The sequence below is a fragment of the Mustela erminea genome, chromosome 17, assembly GCF_009829155.1.
Source record: "Mustela erminea isolate mMusErm1 chromosome 17, mMusErm1.Pri, whole genome shotgun sequence".
NCBI classification, from domain to species: Eukaryota; Metazoa; Chordata; class Mammalia; order Carnivora; family Mustelidae; genus Mustela; species Mustela erminea.
In genome coordinates, this window is record NC_045630.1 from 53863655 (window position 1) to 53883316 (window position 19662).

The window sequence follows — 19662 nt, forward strand, 5'->3', positions numbered from 1 at the left end:
GAGTCTGGGGGAAAAAACCAACCAACCAACCAACCAATCAACCAACAAACAAACTTCACTTTCTTCACTATAGTTTCAGGAATGAAATATTCTCTTCCCACTGAACCTGAGCAAGAAAGCTTCAGCCCACAAAAACTTTTGGCAGCCAATTGCTGAAGAAATCATTTTGAAATGTAGAGAGGGCCTGAAATGAAAGTATGATTTTTATAACATTTTCAGCCATATCAATTCTTACCTGACTTCAAACTTTTAACTTTCTATTTCTATAAATCACTCAATTATATTTTAAACTGCTTAAATTAAGCTTTTGTAACTCCAGTTGGAAGTTTTTAATAATTTCCAAATAATTCTGAATGATACACGTTATCTGTTCCTTTGCTCTAGAAATACATGTCTTTCTTTGCATAGCAGATACATGCTTTTGATTTAGTTAGTAAGCAAAAGCAAAGATTTAGGAACTGGAACAAGTATCAACCCCTTTTATGATGGTGTCCATTTGTTGAAGATAATTTAAAAGCTTTTCTTGTGTACATTTTCCCAGCTTTAACAACTTTGATGATTTTGAATGGCATGTATAAACAATGGTTATTATTTCAGTAGATAATCTTGAATCCTACTTATACCATGCATTGTTCTTAGCCTTAATGGTACAGTAGTGAATTAGGATGAAACATTGTACCTCTTCAGCTTGGGTGTGAGAAGGTAAGTAGGCAAAAAAACACAAATAAAAAATCAAAACATATATGTCAGATGGAGATGCTTGTTTTAAAAAATAATCTAGGGAAGGAGGGAGGGTAAGGAGGAGTTAGTTAGTGTGGTCAAGAAGGCCACATTAGTTAAATAGTGTTTGGGTAGAACATGGCATGCCACACTAGCCACAGCGCTGCATTCTCAGAGACTTTTTTTTTTTTTTTTTTTTAAGAAGTAACACCATTATCTCGTTAAAAAGGATATCATATGTAACACTGTTAGTTCTTCTATTTATTTGAGTGTTACAAAATGTGCTGGGTATTGACAAGAAATACATTATGTATTACTCCAAAGAACACTGATAATTTATGAATTTCTATTAAATCTGTCCTACTATATTTTATTAAACTTGAGAGTTGTGACCTATCTAGAGATTCCAGTTAAATTAAGCTAATTAAAGCAGAGAAACAGCAAGGGTGAAAATGGGATATATGTAAATTTCTTAATGCAAATATAAATTAATGAGTAAAGCAAATTTAGGAGTGCTCTGTTTTTATGCAGTTAATATAAAGTTGTTTCTTTGCTGATACAGTAAAGTTGCAATTATTATATCTATAAAAAGTGAACATTTTTTGAAACCCAGCTTTTGTACATTTTTATATTTAGAGATTCAGGATAAGTTTAATAGAAATACTTCTTTTTGAATTTTACTGATGTGCTGGCATTTTATCTTAGGGTTATTATTATAGAATTTATTTTGTTAAATCAGTATATATTATTTTCAGTGAAATCACATTGTATTATTGTTTTATTGTTCTCCTTATCTGTAGCACACACACATACATATACATTCATATATTTAGTATATTAGTTTTATTGTATAAAATAGTAATATGGGAAAATGCAAAAACAAAAAGGTTGAGATAAACAAATTGATCTAATTTAAAAAGATATTTAAAAATGGAGAATAAAAGAGCAAGCTAAGAATTAAAGATATATTTAGATGTTGCCTGGATATATGTGTGCTTGTACACACACACACACACACACACACACACACACACACACACACACAAATTTAAATACAATTTCATGGCCTAGATTTTTCTTAGCAGGTTTTTTTTCCAGCTTTATTAAGATATAATTGACAAACAAAAATAATATACATTTAAGGTACTAACATGATGATTTAAAACATACACACTGTTAGGGACTGGCTCAGTTAGTGGAGCATGTGACTCTTGATCTCAGGGTTGTGAGTTTGAGCCTCATGTTTAGGGGAGAGATTAGTTAAAAAGATAAAATCTTTAAAAAAAAAACTATACGTTGTGAAATGATTATCAGAATCAACCTAATTAACACATCCATCACCTCAGATAGTTACCATTCTTTGGGTGTAAGGATGCGTGTGTGTGGTGAGAATATTCAAGATCTACTCTTGCAAAAAATTTTAAATATACAGTGCAATAGTAGGAACTATAGTGACCATGCTATACATTAGATACTCATTTTATACATGAAAATGAATATTTTTTGACCAATATCTCCACATTTCCCCCACCTACCAGTCACTAGTCCTTAGCAACAATTCAGTGAATATGGCTTTCTTAAATTCCACATGTAAGTGAGATCATACACTGTATCTCTTTCTCTGTCCGGCTTATTTCATTAAATGTAACATCTTTGAAGTTCATTTGTATTGTTGCAAATAGCAAGGTGCCCTTCTTTTTTTGTGGTTAAATAATATTTCATTCTATGTATTTATCACATTGCCTTTATCTATCCCTCAGCTGACAGATACTTAAGTTGTTTCTGTATCTTGGGTATTGCAAATAATAACAATGAACGTGAGAATGCAGATTTCTTTTCAAGATCCAGATTTCGGGCTGCCTGGGTGGCTCAGTGGGTTAAAGTCTTTGCCTTCAGGTCAGGTCATGATCTCAGGGTCCTGAGATCAAGCCCCGCATCAGGCTCTCTGCTCAGCGGGGAGCCTGCTCCCCCCTCCCACCTTCTTCTCTGCCTGCTTGTGATCTCTGTCAAATAAATAAATAAAATCTTTAAAAAAAAAATCCAGAATTCATTTCCTTTGGACATATACCTGGAAGAAGGATTACTGAATCATATGATAGTTCTATTTTTAAGTTTTTGAGAAATATCAATGCTGTTTTTATAGGGACTGTACCAATTTACATTCCCATCAACAACATACAAAGTTACTTTTTCTCTACCTCCTCACCAACATTTAACACTTTTCTTTTGGGTAATATCTATCCTAATAGTTTTGAGGTAATATCTCACTGTATTTTGGATTGCATTTCTCTGATGGTGAAAACCCTTTCATATGACTATTGGTCATTTTTATGTCTTCTTTGTTTTAAAAACTTCTATTCAGATCCTTTGTCCAATTGTAAAATTTGGTTATTAGTGTTTTTGCTACTGAGTTGTAGGAGTTTCTTACTAATTTTAGATACTAACCCTTTTATCAGATACATGGTTTGCAAATATTTTTTTGCAATGTGTATGCAGATTGACTTTTCACATTGATAGTTTCCTTTGCTAAACAGAAGCTACTTAATTGACGTAGTCTCATTTATTTTTGTTGCCTGTGATTTTAGTGTCATAGCCCCAAATTATTACCAATACCAATGTCAAGAAGCTCTTCTGGGGCACCTGTGTGGCTCTGTCAGTTCAAAGTGCAACTCTTGGTTTTGGCTTAAGTCATGATCTCAGGGTTGCGTGATCAAGACTCACGCTGGGCTCTGAGCTGAGTGTGGAGCCTGCTTAAGATTCTCTCTCCCTCTGCCCCTTCCCCCCCATCTCTGCTTGCTCTCTCTCTCTCTCTCTCTCTCTCTTCCTTTAAAAAAAAAAAAAAAGACCTTAATAAAAGCTTTCTCTGTGTTTGAGAAGTTGAGAAGTTTTAAGATTTCAGGACTTAAAGCGGATGCTTTAATCTACTGTGATGTAATTTTGAGTATGTTATAAGCTATTATTTTGCCTGTGCATAACCAGTTTTTCCAACATCATTTGTTGAAGAGATAATGTTTTCCCCACTATGTGCTACAAATTGGAAGGAAAAAAATAAATTAAATTGTCATTGTTTGCAGATTTTACATACAGAAGACCTTAAAAATCTCTACAAAAACAAACAAAAATATCTATGAGAACTAAAAATAAAAACCTATTATAATAAAACGTATTAGAACTAATAAGCAGGGGCACCTGGATGGCTCAATTGTTAAGGACTTGCCTTCGGCTCAGGTCATGATCCCAGGGTCCTGAGATCAAGCCCTGCTTCAGGCTCTCTGCTCAGTGGGAAGCCTGTTTCTCCCTCTACTACTCCCCCTGCTTGTGTTCCCTTTCTTGCTGTTTCTGTTTGTCAAATAAATAAAATCTTTAAAAAGAAAAACAAACAAAAAAGAACAAATAAGCAAAGTTTCAGGAAAAAAATCAGCATACAAAATTTTAGTTGCATTTCTATACACTAACAATGAACTGTTAAATAGAATACTAAGAAAACAATCTCATTTAAATACTATCAAAAATAACTAAATTCTTAGGAATACATTTAACCAAGGAAGTGAAAGATCTACACACTGGCAACTACAAAGCACTGGTGAAAGAAACTGAAGAATACACAGATAAATGGAAGTATATCCCATGTTCATGAATCGGAAGAATTAATATTGAGATGTCTACATTACACAAATATTTCTACAGATTTCAGTGCAATCCTTATCAAAATCCCAATGGCATTTCTCACAGAAATAGAAAAACCCCAAATTTGTATGAACCCACAAAATCTCACATACCCAAAGGAATCCTGAGAAAGAACAAAGGTGGAGGAATCTCATCTCCTGATTTCAAACTACATGTTCAGAGTTTAGCTAAACAGCTCCATGGTGTTGCTATCTCAGTATCCATTTGGTTTGGCCAAGTAGCCTGCAGTGATCTTTAACTGACACTGGCTCCCCATACAAATACAAGCCCTAGGTTAACAGTCTGTGGAGTCATTAGCAAATCTAAGTCTTTGATAGGACATTATGACTTCCCCAATAGTCCTTGTGATCACCAGTCTCCCTGCTTCCCACAGTCTTACATTCTCCTTAGATAAAACCCCCATGTAGCTTACCAATATCCTGACCTTTTGATTTGAACTGACCAGTGTGGCCCAGGTACCCCTAAGCAATCCATCCATGAACCCTAGTAAAAGCATGTGTCCAGGTCCCACTTCTCTGCACTCTGTTTTTGACCTCCCAGGTGGCCCCTTAAGACACACTGGGTACATCCTCCAAAACCTGTAATAAACTTCTTTATTTCAATTCCTCTTGTGGACTATTACTGAAACGGTGCTCATCTTCTGGGATCCTGTACTCCACTTGATGCATTAATTTGACAAATTCATGACACCATAACTGCTTCTTCATGGGTCATACATTTAGTTATTAGTTCCAGTACATTTTTTTCACAATTTAAAGAAAATTGAAGTTACATATTTTTTAAGATTTTGTTTATTTGAGAGAGAGAGAGAGAGAGCATGAGCAAGATGAGCAGCAGAGGGACAAGCAGACATCTCACTGAGCAGACAGCCTAATGTGGGACTCGATCCCAGGACCCTGGGATCATGACCTGAGCCAATGGCAGATGCTTAACTGACTGAGTCACACAGGTGCCCCTGCAATTATATATTTAAATGCTAAGAACTGTCTTTGGCTTTGATTGCTTTAACTCATAGCTATCTGTCAATTAATTATGATTGTTACGTGATCATTTTAAGCTTTATGGTAACTTTTAATTAAAAACAATTTTAATGTTTTTCTCTGTTCCACAAATTGTCTGTTCCCTCTGGTGTCAGCTATCTTCTTTATACAATGTGTACCACCATCTGAGATGAATGTTTTATTACAAACCTTGGGAATTTAAAAAATAAATCTTTGGGCACCTGGGTGGCTCAGTCAGCATTTCCCTCTGACTCAGGTCATGATCCCAGGGTCCTGGGATCGAGTTTCACATTGGGATCCCTGCTCAGTAAGAAGTCTGCTTCTCCCTCTCTCTCTTCCCTTCCTCCCTGCTCATCTCTTGTTCTAATAAATAAATAAAATATTTTTAAAAAACCAAATCCTTTATTATAAGTTAAGAACAAGGATTATTATTATTATAGATAGCCATGGAGACCTCTTTTGAAGTTAGGGTTGTCTCTCACTTAGATTTATATAAAAAAACTGACCATGTATATTTTTTATTGAATTATTTTATCAACAAAATGAAGTAACTCTTCACTCATGAAAAAGAGCTTATTTAAACTCCCAAATTATGTTAATATTTTGTTTCTATTCTGTAATTTCTCTTCTTATATTGCCCTAACTTTGTATTAATCTTTATTATTCCTATCCAGGAATAAAATATAATTTTACATCAAAAGCCATACAAAATTGTCTAAATTATTTTTCCTATCATGACTAAAATATTTGAAGTAGTCAATAATAGGAAAAAAAAATATGAAAATGTGTCTGGACCAAAATCCCAATAAAAGTCAAATAGTTTAGGTTTTTGTGTGTACAACACCAATGTACCTGAATAACAGGTACAGTATTTTAGGTAAGTTAAATAATTTCAAAGTGCTACTCTTTTGGGAATCTCTATGCATTTGACTTTATGAAAACAAAACATTTATATTTTGTATAAATAATATTTTTAAGTAACAGTTCATATGTTTTGCTGCTTTTTGAGATATTCTTACTATTTTTCATCTTTAAAATAGTAATAATTTTAATCTCATTTTACTTATTTATTTCCTCTATTTTACTTAATTTACTTTTCTTGGTTCTTAGGGCCCAGCTTTTCCTGACTTTTGATTTTAAATTATACTGACATCAGTTTACATGCAGTTAGTAACACTGTATACTACTTCTAAAAGGCCAAAAGTAGGGGGAAAAAAAAAGAAAGAAAGAAAAACAAAAAAATACATAAAGGTCAGAGATGTTTCTTTCTGATTCATCAGTATTTAAATAGTGGGGAAAAAAAGACATTTGGTATTGCTTATTTTGGACATTTTGCATTCCTTTTTTTCATACATTGAGGGCAGTCACATCTGAATTTAATAAAATGACTTATTTGTTGTAAACCTTACATTAATCTATGAAATAAAATTGTATTCAAGCATATATTACCTTAAGATATTAAGAAGAAAAAAAAATCTTGCTAAATGTAAGGACATAAATTATCCCATGAATACTGTTTGATGTGCATATCAGTGATAGCCACAGTCATTCTATTTGCTCACTACCTACCCATATATTTTGATCCTCACTGACATATCATAGAATTAATTACTCATTAAATTACTTATAATCTGCTAAATGTTTTGTACAAGCAGAATGGCATAAAGGCCTGCAGAGCATTGAAATAAAGTAAAGAAGGCATGAATGCAAATAGAATTTTACTGACTTAAGCTGTACTTAAACTGTACTTAAAAAGATAGTTTACTTTTTATCACTCTTTCAAAAAATGATCAAGAAGACTGTAAAATGGTCTTTGTCCTTTCTGAATTTGAAAAGTCCTTATAATAACATACCTCTCTACAGTAAAACAGAAGAAATATTATTTGAGGAGACTTTTAATTTTCTTTTTTTTTTTATAGATTTGAAGACAGAGACCAGATAAGAAGAAAGAGCCTCTTCCAGGCTGGGTAGGAAACAACAACAACAATAACAAACAAAACAACAACAACAACAAAAACCAAAAAAAACCAGAAAAACAACATTTTTGTTTTCATAAAAACAAAACCCAAAAAACCTAAGTAGCAAACTAAGAAACATAGAAATTGTGTATATACTCTGAAAATTGGGAAAATGAAGCAAAACCAGACAGTCAATAACTATTTTTAAACATCCAGTCAAGAGTATGATGAATTCCACAAAGCACAAATGACATCCGGAGAGGAGCTTACTTAAGTCATGGTTCTTAAGATGATGATGGGTTGTAAGAAATACCCATAAATCAGTTAAAAAATGCTTTTATTCCCTAAAAATGGTATGAGGAAGAGCCCAGGCTAATCACATATATTTGTAAAGATTGCATGTTGGTGAAACATCTATCTTCGGCATTTCTCTACCTTCCTTTGGCTCACTAAGAGGCTGGGTTTACCAAACAGAGGGACTTTAGCTTATTCAGTTACTAAGTAATTATGTATCATTATTCCAATTGAACAAATGGGAGTATAAGCTCTAAAGAAGTAAGTAAGTTTTAGGCCAACTGATTTTTGGATTGTTGAGCCTGTTGATTTGAACCAAGGTTATGTCACATCAAAACACCTGGTATCATCTCCCTATTGAGACCACAGCATCATTTTCAAGAATTCTGAAGTAGAATAGAGAATTTGGTCACTGCTAATTATACACCATGTTAACATGGATCTTTGACAAAACAAGAAAACCTCATCAAAGGATTACAGAATATTAATTCTTAATTATCTGAAACTGTATTACATAACAGCACATACTTAGAATGGCATCGAAAATCCCAAAATACATCACCTGTATTTTAACTAAATGGCCTAGGAATAAAAATGGCCACAAATCTACAACAGTGTCTGGCTGCTTCATAGGACTTTAAGGAAGAGTTTTATAACATTTTTATACTTTTGTTCAAGTGAGACTATGTTACAGAACACATCACTTGATTTCCCAATATTTCTAAAAAAAGAATATATATATATATATATTTTAAAGATTTTTATTTATTTGAGAGAGAGCATGAGCAAGGAGAAGGTCAGAGGGAGAAGCAGACTCCGCATGGAGCTGGGAACCCGATGTGGGACTCGATTTCGGGACTCCGGGATCATGACCTGAGCCGAAGGCAGTCGTCCAACCAACTGAGCCACCCAGGCATCCCTAAAAATATATTTTTATATTTAAATCTCAGAACAAATCTTAGAGGCATGTTTGTGACAATAATATTATAATCATGTACAAAACCAAAGGAATCACATTTTTAAAATTATCTTAATCACAGTACCCATTAAACTGTATTCCATTAACATATGAACTTATGAATATATTTCCTTCTAGTAATTATATTTATACTTGTGTTTAGCTGTATCGCATTTATTCCAAGTTTATTTCTTTTTAAAAGACTTTATTTATTTGAAAGAGAGAGAGAGAAAGAGAGAGAGAATGAGTGGGGCGATGAGGGAGAGGGAGAAGCAAGACTCCCCACTGAGCAGGGAGCCAGATGAGAGGCTCCATCCCAGGATCCTGGGATCATGACCTGAACTATAGGCAGATGTGTAACCAACTGAGCCACCCAGGTGCCCTCACAAGTTTATTTCTCTTGTTTTAATATCTGTCTCTTATTTTAAATGTTTTAAAAAACTATATTCTTTACTATATAGTGATGATATTTACCCTTATCTCATGTTTGCTTATGCAATATCTAGTTAAATATACTTGTTTGTGGGATACTCAGTGTGATATTCATTTCAGTTTGCTATGGTACGTTCTGTGTTGAGCAATAAACTTGTATATCAATTTTTTTCAAATTACACAGAAAGAGAAGATAAATGAAATCCTATATGTTATTACTGATCTCAGTATTAGAGCAGAAAAATTATAAAATATTAGAAAATAAAAAAATTGGAAAATTATATTTAAAATTTAAAGGGTATGCATAGAAGAAAGGATAGTCAATATGCAAGCATAAACCTTAAACTGTTTATTAGGTGAGTATTAAATTTCAAATGCTTTATCGGGTGATTAAAACTTCACTTGGCAAGTTTCAAAAGCAACTGATTAAAGAAGCTAAAAATGGAAACCAGAGACACATTATTCTTTCTATCTCACCTTGGTAAAGTGCATTTAAGTAAAATGTAGAAATGAAGTAGAAATCTCACATCCCTGTTAGCTATGCAAAGAATAAGTAAAACTATAAAGGGCAGAACCTTAGGAAGTGAAATACATTTCAAATTAAATGCAGGGTCTTCATATTTGGAGAATGAACAGACATGACTCACCATTCCTTACAGCTCATCTTACATCTTATTAAAAAAACTGGAAATTTTATCATATGAAAAAGAACTTCACATGGAAAGGCATGCTACCCTAAAACATCATCTCAGTTCCTCACTTAAGAACATTTTGTAGAACTTATCTACTAGACCAGTTAAATCTGCAATATTTTTAAGTAAATATTTCATTAAAAAAAAGACTTTAGTCCTCAGGAAGGTAGGAATTTTCTTACTTCTGCCCAACATTATACTTATGTCATGTGATTTTCACACAACCCTGTGAAATAAGCAGTCATTATTATCCCTTTGGAGCAATTAAAATAATTACAATAAAAAGATAAAAAGGTTTATGTGACTGGACTAAAGTTACACAACTTGTAAACAGAGGAACGAAGGCACAAAAGTGGTTTTCTGACTGCTATTCTTCTGCAAGATTTTGCAAACACTTGAGTCCAAAAAAAAAAAAATATATGTATATATATATATAGAGAGAGAGAGACAGAGAGAGAGAGACAGAGAGAGAGAGAGTTAGTTCTGTAAATTAAGAAAAAAGTTAAAATAATGGCCAATGAAAATATAAAGGACTTTCTTTATCATTTTATATCCTTAGCCCATTTTATATAAATGCCATTGGGGGGGTGGGGGAAATGGAACAAAAAATCAGAGTGTATAGCTTTGGTTAAATATTTCAAAAATGAGTGTACAAAAAACCTGAACATTAGAGAAATTAAGTGAGATCATTAGCTTCATAAGCAAGTACTGGCATCTGTGACATATTGATTTGTGGCAATAAACTACATGTCAAAATTAATTTATACATTTGATTTAAATGTTCTGGATTTAACACAGGACTCTCAAGAGATTTCATGCAATTTTTAAAAGTGCATCACTGAGTAATAAAATGGCATACTTAATATTTGAGATCTAATACCTACAAAGAATTGGTAAAGCCAGAAAATGATGAGTTATTGACAAATTTATCAGGTAAGACTTCTTTATAAATAAAACAATATAAACTTCCTGAGAGCAGGGAAAAAATGCATGAGCATCAGCAGGCAAATCAGCTTGCACAGGGGATTGCTGGAAAGGGCTTGATGCCTCAGCAATTCTCTTCTCTGTGGAAAGAGACCTATTCTTGAATTAAAGCTGGCTAAACAGATAAAGGTTGAACTTTTCAACTGCAAAGTAGGTATAGGAATTGCTCCCTTTTTTACTGAGACAAGCAGTAAAATTTTACTACACATCACCAATTGGGCTTTTCAGCATTAAATACCAGAAAGTCTATTGTGTAGCTGTCTGCGATATAAATGAGGACTGGAGAGGTAAATAGTCATCTAAAGTGTTTCATATGAAGACAGAGAATCAAAAGGTAGTAAAGCACTTGTTTTTCTTTGATGAGGTTTCTGACTTTTTGGTATTTCAACGTTCACGTGACAAACGCACTCTAAGTTAAAGGAGTGGAAAAGAAGGGTTGAATGAAAATAAGAAGAGTAAAAACTGAAGTTTGTATGGCTGGGCCAGATGTATAAAATCATTAGTTTTATCCCAGTGACAGAATTTTATGGAAAACAATAAAAGCTACATAAAAGAATGCTGATAGCATCACTTTACTCTCTATTAGCATTAGTTTAGATGTGTATGAGAGTGAATATGCACCAGGGAGAAGAAAGTATGGAGAATTTTTTTTTTTTTGACCATTAAGTTAATGGAGCTGATAAATGGAATTGTAACATTGACACTAAGTGACAGTCTTGTTCCTTTAAAATCTGCTGTTTCATTCTAGTTACTTCAACCTTGAATTTCTAATGTGTGCAGCTATTACATTTAATAGTTGTGTTTGGTGATTTTATGTGATTCCAAAGAATAATAAAAGAAATGCCACTTCTGCCTGAGTAAAGAAAGTTAAAACACATTAGTGAAATTTCAGATATATATCTACATATCTCTTAGAATTTATTTAAATAAAATCCATTGATTTTTCAGGCTGAAGATCAGAAAGAATGGTCCCTAGTAGTCAATGAAAGAGCTTTTTTTCTTCTGTACTTAAAGAACCAGAGTAGGGAATAAAATTATCTTTTTGTTTTCAGGTAATTGTTCTGTTCCTGTGAGGGCAAAACACATTCATGTGTACATTCCTGGAGAGAGAAAAGTGGTCACTTTCTACAACTTTTCATATGCAAATCTAACACATGGGCCTATATATTTTTAGATGAATAAAATTTAACATCATTTTTAAAGAGAGCACATGCAGTTCTCTGTGTCAGTATTCTTGGGAAAATGTGTTGTTAGATGTGAAGAATAAGGACTGAGGTTCCCCTTTGTTAAATTTACTTGAATTCCAGCCAACATACTGAATTAGTCATTTATATTTTCTTAGAAATCTAAATTCTTTATCAAACTTTTATATCTTCACAAAATTTTGGAAAATTATGTTGTAATTTTTAGTAAGACTAATGAAAACTTAATGCCAGAATTTTTAAAAGATTATTTATTTTAGAGAGAGACATGGGGGGCCAGAAGGGAGACCAAGGGAGAGAGAGAATCTCAAGCAAACTCCCTGCTGATCATGGAGCCCAGGGGAGCGGGGGTTAATCCCCGGACCCTGAGAGCATGATCTGAGTCAAAACCAAGTCACTTAACCAACTGAGCCACCTAGGTGCCCCTAGTACCAGATGTTTTTTACAGGGAAAATGAATCATGAATTTAGAACATAATTTTATGGATTTTTATACCAGAAAAAGAACAACTCTGTCTTAAAAATGACATTTGTTGAAAGGAAAGTGGGGTGGGGGGAGTGTGAAGAGAAGGTAAAAAGAGGGGAAGGAAATAAGGAAAGATGGAAAAAAGGAGGAAAGAAAGGCAGGCAGGCAGATAGGAAAGAAGACAAGAAGTCAGACTAAAGAAACAAAGATGGAAACAGATTAAAAACCGATCCTTGAAGTTGTTCAACAGTAAGTTATTCTGCTTTTAATAATAAAATTTTAGAAGATTCAAGCTCTTAAAAATACAAAGCTGGCTAAATACATATATGAATGAAGAAGCAAACTCGGGGAACAGCTGCTCCTAAAACTGCATATTCCATATTAAAACAAAACAAAATGGACCAAAGGACTACTTTTGTAAAGTTATCATGTACATAAATGCTTGCGGGGAGGGGGGAGGGGGTTGAGGGAGGAGTTTTCTCTAGTTTATATCCATATTTAGAAGGGAATATTGAAATTGTTGATTTAACTGTTGTGACTGAAAGTAAATTAAGATACACTGACATAAACAATTATAAAGCTATATTAAATAAGCACTAGCTAATCCTGGCATGGTTGATCAATAACCAAAAGTTCAAGTTGACTAATACTACTGTTTTGGGTTTTTTTTTCCCCCAAAGGACATTTCAATCATGTGTAATCTTTGACTGTAAAATTACCTAGCATAAACAGATGCTTTTACAACTTGACTGTACTTATTGATCAACCATGAGAAAAATAGCCACTCAGGTTGTGTAGCTTACCCTTGTGATATGAAAGAGACACCAAGACCTTATCCATTCCTACTGTCGCTTAGTTGTTCATTTATTTATATAGTTTCAACACGAGTCTATAAGAGATCTAGGGGAAGAATTTTAGCCAGTCTTTCTATTATATATTGTTGTATAACAGGTAACTCCAAAACATAGTTATGTAAACACAATTCTTTTTATTTTCTTACATAATTCTTTTTTCTAATTTTATTGAAGTATAATTGATGTATATAATTATATTAGTTTCATGTGTACACCGTAGCCATTTGACATTTATATACAATTACAAAATGATCACCACAGTAAGTCCAGTTAACGTCTGTCACCCTACAAAGTTAATACAGTTTTGTTGACTGTACTCTTCATGGTGTATATTATATTCCCAAGACTTACTTAATTTATATCTGGAAGTTTGCACCTCTTGATTCCCTTTAACCATTTTGCCCCCCTCCCCCTCTCACAGAATTTTTTTTAGGGTAAGCTGACATCAGCTGGGCCACCCTTATGGAGTGGCTACATTTGGATGGAGAGTAGAGATTAGAATCAGCTGGATCACTGAGGTGAATGGTGTACTGGGTTGAATGGTAACCCCTTCCAAATTTATGTCTACCTACAATCTCAAAATATGACCCTATTTGAAAAGAGGGTCATTATAGAAGCAATTAGTTAAGATAAAGTCATGCCAGATTAAGATGAACCCCAAATCCCAAAACTGGTGTCCTTAAAAGAGAAAGGAGAGAGACTCAGAAAAACACAGAAGAGACACACCCAGGAAAGAACACTATATAAAGAGAGAAGCAGATATTGAAATAGTCCACATAATAGCCAAGGAATTCCAAGGACAGCTGATAACCTCCATAATCTAGGAGAGAGGCATGAACAGATTTTCCCTCCAAGCCTCCAGAAGAAACCAACCCCACTGAAAATTTGATTTCAGACCTTTGAGCTCCAGAACTGTGAAGGAGTAGGTTTGTTGTTTTAGAGCACACAGTTTATGATAATTCATTCTTGCAGCTCTGGGAAACAGATACCACTAGCCAACTCTCTTTCTTCATGAGCTTAGCATCCCTCCCTTTCATAGGGCTTTGCCACCATGTCTCTCTACATGGTCTCTCCAGCCAGACAAATGAAATTCTTCCATGCGTCCTTAGGGTTCCAAAAGAAGAAACTGTCAGGATTCTAAAGGCTGAGACCTGCAAGGATCATAGTGTTATTTTTGCTAAATTTTATTTATTTATTTTTAAGATTTTGAATATTTTTTTAATGTAATCTCCATACCCAATGGGGAGCTCGAATTTACAAAGTGGTTATCAAGGGTCTCATGCTCCATTAACAGAGCCAGTCAGGCTCCCCTCTGTTAGTTTATTAACTGAAGTCATATGCAGATTTGTTGGGAGGGGACTGCAGCAGAGATGAATCCCAGCAGATATATGTTTCATTGGTGACCTCCAGTGTCAACAGTGTAATATAATAGTCTTCCTCACACAATCTCAGTTGGAGGTGTGTATTAAAATATGTTGTAAAAGCTTTAAGATTTTATATCAAGAAACAGTCATATAGCGAGATGAAGAAATCGGAATTTAACAGTTTTCCTTCTTACTATTTCCATTTTGTTAATATCTATTAAAATGAATGCTTTTGGCATACACGTATGGAATATTTTGACTACTAACTACTCAGGACAAGCCAGGTTATACTGCATTGTTCTTAATTGTTCACATCTGACTTTGAATTCCTTAGTGAAAAGGCCAAAATTCATGCAAAAATAACAGCTTTTAAGTTCTAAGAATTTCCTAAACACCTCAGTTGGAGAAAGTACTATTGCTGTTTAACTATGTTATGTGATGCTTTACTGTAGAGTGTAAATGTAACATTCAAAGACAATTTCCTTGCCTTCATGAAACTTTTAATCTACTAGATAATATAGGCAATACACAAGAGTAACATAGCAAACAAAATTCCAGAAGCAATAATAACAATGATGAAAAATAGAGTAGAATAAGGGGTGCAGTTTTAATTAGAGTTCACAAAGTTCCTAGACTATAATTAGAACAGAGACACGAATTAGCTAAGAGAGTAAGCCACTTGAAGATACAGAGGAAGTTGCAGGCATAGAAAATAGTGAGAAAAAAAAGGTCCACAGATAAGAATACAGCAGCAGTTTCAAGCATTTGAACAGCAATATTTCATTAGTTTTAGTTTGGTCCTAAATAAAATAAAGATTGTTATTTCTTCTATGCCTTATTCTTCCTTGATGAGCCAAAACCACGTGGCTTAGCTAAAGCTTCTATACAAATCCTTGTCAATTAGCTCACCACTTAATAGCATCTTGCCAAGGCACTAGATTTTACTGATGGCTTTTAAATCTTAGCTGCCAAAAAAGATTTACTTCTTTAAGGATTTCTTGGCAAAAATTGATGCATTACTCCCATGAAGTTAGACTCACGACTCAAAATCAACTGAAAGAAATCATATGTGTGCCTGAAAAGCCTATTATTTATCTCAATTCCAAATACAACTTTCTAAATAAAGGTTCCCAGAACTTTTTGGAACCTTATAAATTACTGAAGTAAAAAACCTATCCAAAAAGTTGGAATGAAAATTCTAATTTAAAACCACTACAATATTCAGGTATACTTGCTGTTTCATTACCCCATTCTATGAAGCTTTACCTCAAAGAGACATATGTTTAAAAAAATGAGAAAAATATTCACAACAGGCATAACTGAGCTCATTTTACCAACATTAAAATAATTTTGAGAAAAGTACCCAACAAGTACAAATGCATTTTTCTATCACCTTTGTCAACCTGATGTCTTAAGAAGAAACGCATTTTCTTCGACAATTATTTCATTTTATGTGGCGGTCACCGTTCCAAGGGCCTTGGTGTTTTGTTTGTTCGTTTGATTTGGTTAGCCACAGAGTTTCCCTTACTTTTTGTACTGCCTATAGTACAGTCTAACCACTGAGATTATTTTAGCAAAATGTGGCCGCCATCACTGGAAAACAAACAAAATGCTGCAGAGATTCCTAAGGCCACATTCTGGCCTCCCAACACTGTTCTCTTGGAAATGTAATTTTTTTCTTTCTAACTGTAATTAGAGTCAATTAATGTACTTGTAAAATTATCATTACTGTCTTTATCTTTTAATTGGAGTGTTTAGGTAATTTATATTTTGCATAATTTTGATATGTTTGAGTTTAAAACTATGACTTGGACACCTGTTTTCTATTTGTCTCATTTCTTTGTTCCTTTTTCTCTTTTTCTACCTTCTTTGTAATAACTTCTTGTGATTTTATCTCCTTTTTTGCCTCTTGCCTATAACTCTATGTTATTTTAGTGGTCATATAAATATAGCACTGTACTTTATCATATTCTGTCTTCAAGCAATATACTATGTCCCATAAAATTATAAGAATCTCCTGCAATATACTACCATTTGTCCTTTCCTGGCTTTGATGTTCATGTTGTACATTTTATTTCTATATGTATTATAAGTCACATGATGTGTTGTTTTTTTAAATTTGGTTTAATCAGTTCATTACATTGTGTAGAGATTTATAATTAAAGCATTTTATATTTCCCCACAATTACTCTTTTCTGTAGTTTTCATTCTTGTTTGTATGATTTTCCTTCTACTTGAAGGTTTTCAGTTAATATTTTTTCTAGTACAGGTCAGTTGTTTATTATTTCTCTTAGATTCTTATATCTGAAAAAAATTCCTCATTTTTCCTTCACTTTGAAAGATACTTTTACAGAAGATAGATCTCTTAAATTGGCAGGTTTTTTTTTTTTTTCCTTTCAGTATTTTAAGTTGTTTCTCCTCTGTCTCCTAATTTATACTATTTTCAATGAGAAGTTTCAATGAGAAATTTCAAAGAGAATAAAAGGACTTATCTTGACTTATCTTTGTAACTCTGTCTATAATTTGTTTGTGTATACTTGGGTCCCATTCTGCTGTCCTCTGAGCCCGATGCCCATGAGTTCCTATATATATATATATTTTTTTTTTGGTCAGAATCTTGTCTCCGAAGATAGGGAGCACAAGATATTCATCTGGAGCAGGGCTTGAAAATCTTGAAGTCTGTCCTGTGCAGTGAGTTGGCTTGGAGTCCAGGATGGGGGTGGAAGCATAGGAATCTCTGGGGGTTGAGTAGTTTTTGCCCTTCATCATTTGAACCATCATCATTTGAACCATCATCTATGTCTTGCACTGGGTGGTCCTAATCTCCTGGGATGGAGGCTACCTGGCCTGGCACTGTTTCTCAACCTCTTCATCAGACTGACCTCCTCACTTTCCCCAATCTTCTTCTAGTGCTCCTGAATGAGGATTTGGGCCCCAGCTCCTTGTGGCTGGTGGAGAGAGAAAAGTTCAAATCTATTGTTTCCACTACCACAAAATCACGCTGACTGATCTGATGATCTGCAAATGGACACCTGCTCCTTCTTCTTCTCCTTTTCTTTCTTTCTTTTCTTCTCTTAGAACTTGGCTCACTCAACTCAGGAACAAACTTGGTCCAAAATTCCTTTTTTTTTTTTTTTTTTTTTTTTTTAGCTTTGTAAACAAGCCTTTGAGGGGAATTAATATCCTGGTTATCCTGGTATAATGTTCTGCCAGCTTGGTGAAATAGCTGAGAAGTTGGGCTGCAAGTGGAGGAAGTCAAACGGACAGATGTGCTGATCTTTCTAGATCGGCTGTGTGAGAAACTGGTGACCATTCCTTGCCACAGACTGAGTCATCAGCTTCATCACATCCAGGTAAAAGGCTGAGATGGAGGCTGATTATGAGAATGAGCGACATGCTGTGGTTCGACTTCACCAAACTCAAGAGGGGGCTCTTTGGGCATGATGGTCTCCTGGGTCACCTAGGTTTAGGCATTCTTAGGCAGCTGTTACTGGGTAGCCTGCTGCTGCTGCTGCTGCTGTATGACCTTGCAGATGGTGGCTGTAGGCTCCTAAACCTTCCCCTCCTTGAATTCACTGACCTAGTAACAAAGTAGGCATGGTAAGGGTCATTGGGGCTCAGGAAGTTGAACTGAGAGTTGATCTCATTCTGTTGTATCTTGGTTTCAAATTTATGTTTGATTCTGGTCACAAATTCGTTAGTGCTGTCCATGATATTCCTGACCTTTGGAGAAGGGTGAATAATCCCCATCACTGGTTTGGAAGAGGTAGGATCTTCCTTTTAAGATGCTCCCTTTCTCTGCAGTCTGGGCATGGTAGTGTGGGCAGTGGTAGGGGCACTCCCCTGGATGGGTCTGGCCTGCACGGCTGCAATACTCAGAGTTGTCCAGGAGTAGTGCTGCATGCATCAAGACAGGCTTCCTGCACCAGTTGAGGACGGTGTGCATGTGCTTAATTGTGTGTCTGTGTGTGTGTGTACTCCTTTTCAGAGTTTTTCTGTGCCACTGGATTTAAGCTATTCGATTACACAGTGACTTGATTTAGTTTTCTTTGTGTTTCCTCTTCCTTTTTTGTTTTTAGCATATTTTTAAGTTTATTATTTTTACCCAATTTGTAAAATTTTCAGCCACATTTATTCAGATACCTTCTTTAACCCCATTTCTTTCTTCTCCTAAAGGAACTCCTAAAGTTTAACCTATATGAGAGTGCTTCAAGTTGTGACTCAACTCACTGATGTTGTATGTATGTATTTATTTATTTATTTATCTTCCTGATTTCATTTTAGTTTCTATGTTTTGGTTTTTTTTTTGTTGTTGTTGTTGTTTTTTAAAGATTTTATTTATTTACTTGACAGACAGATCACAAGTAGGCAGAGAGGCAAGCAGAGAGAGAGGAGGAAGCAAGCTCCCCGCTGAGCAGAGACCCCGATGCGGAGCTCGATCCCAGGACACTGGGATCATGACGTGAGCCGAAGGCAGAGGCTTTAACCCACTGAGCCACCCAGGCGCCCCTAGTTTCTATGTTTTAGAATTATTTTCTCTTATAAGGTATAATCTGTTGTTAATTTCTTATAGTATATTTTGTAGGCTTTCAGTATATATCTCCTAAAGATAAGTTATATTTCCTACATAAAATAAATTATCAATTTGAAAAAAATTAACAATAGCTTGAGGAAATTATCTAGTATCCAGTCCACAATAAAATTTCACCAGTTCTTCCCCAAATATCTCCTAAAGTCATCTTTCTCTTGAAACGAATTCAAGTAAAGTTCACATATTACAATTAATTGTATCTTTTTTGAATTTTTTAGCTTAAGTATTGTAGGGTTTTCTTTTTCTTTTTTAGGGATATTTATTTATTTATAATTAAGTTTTTATTTCAATTCCAGCATAGTTAATATACAGTGTTGTATTAATTTCAAATATATAAATAGTGATTCAACAAGTCTATAAATTAATCAGTGCTCATCAAGATAAATGCATTCTTAATCCCCTTCACCTATTTCATCCCCCACCTACCACCTTCTGATATGCTAGATATTGTAGTTTTGTC

General features: G+C 34.3%; 1 pseudogene; it reads right to left on the reverse strand.

The window, feature by feature from the left end:
* Positions 1-17080: 17080 nt before the first annotated feature.
* Positions 17081-18514, reverse strand: LOC116575943 (annotated as a pseudogene).
* Positions 18515-19662: the final 1148 nt, after the last annotated feature.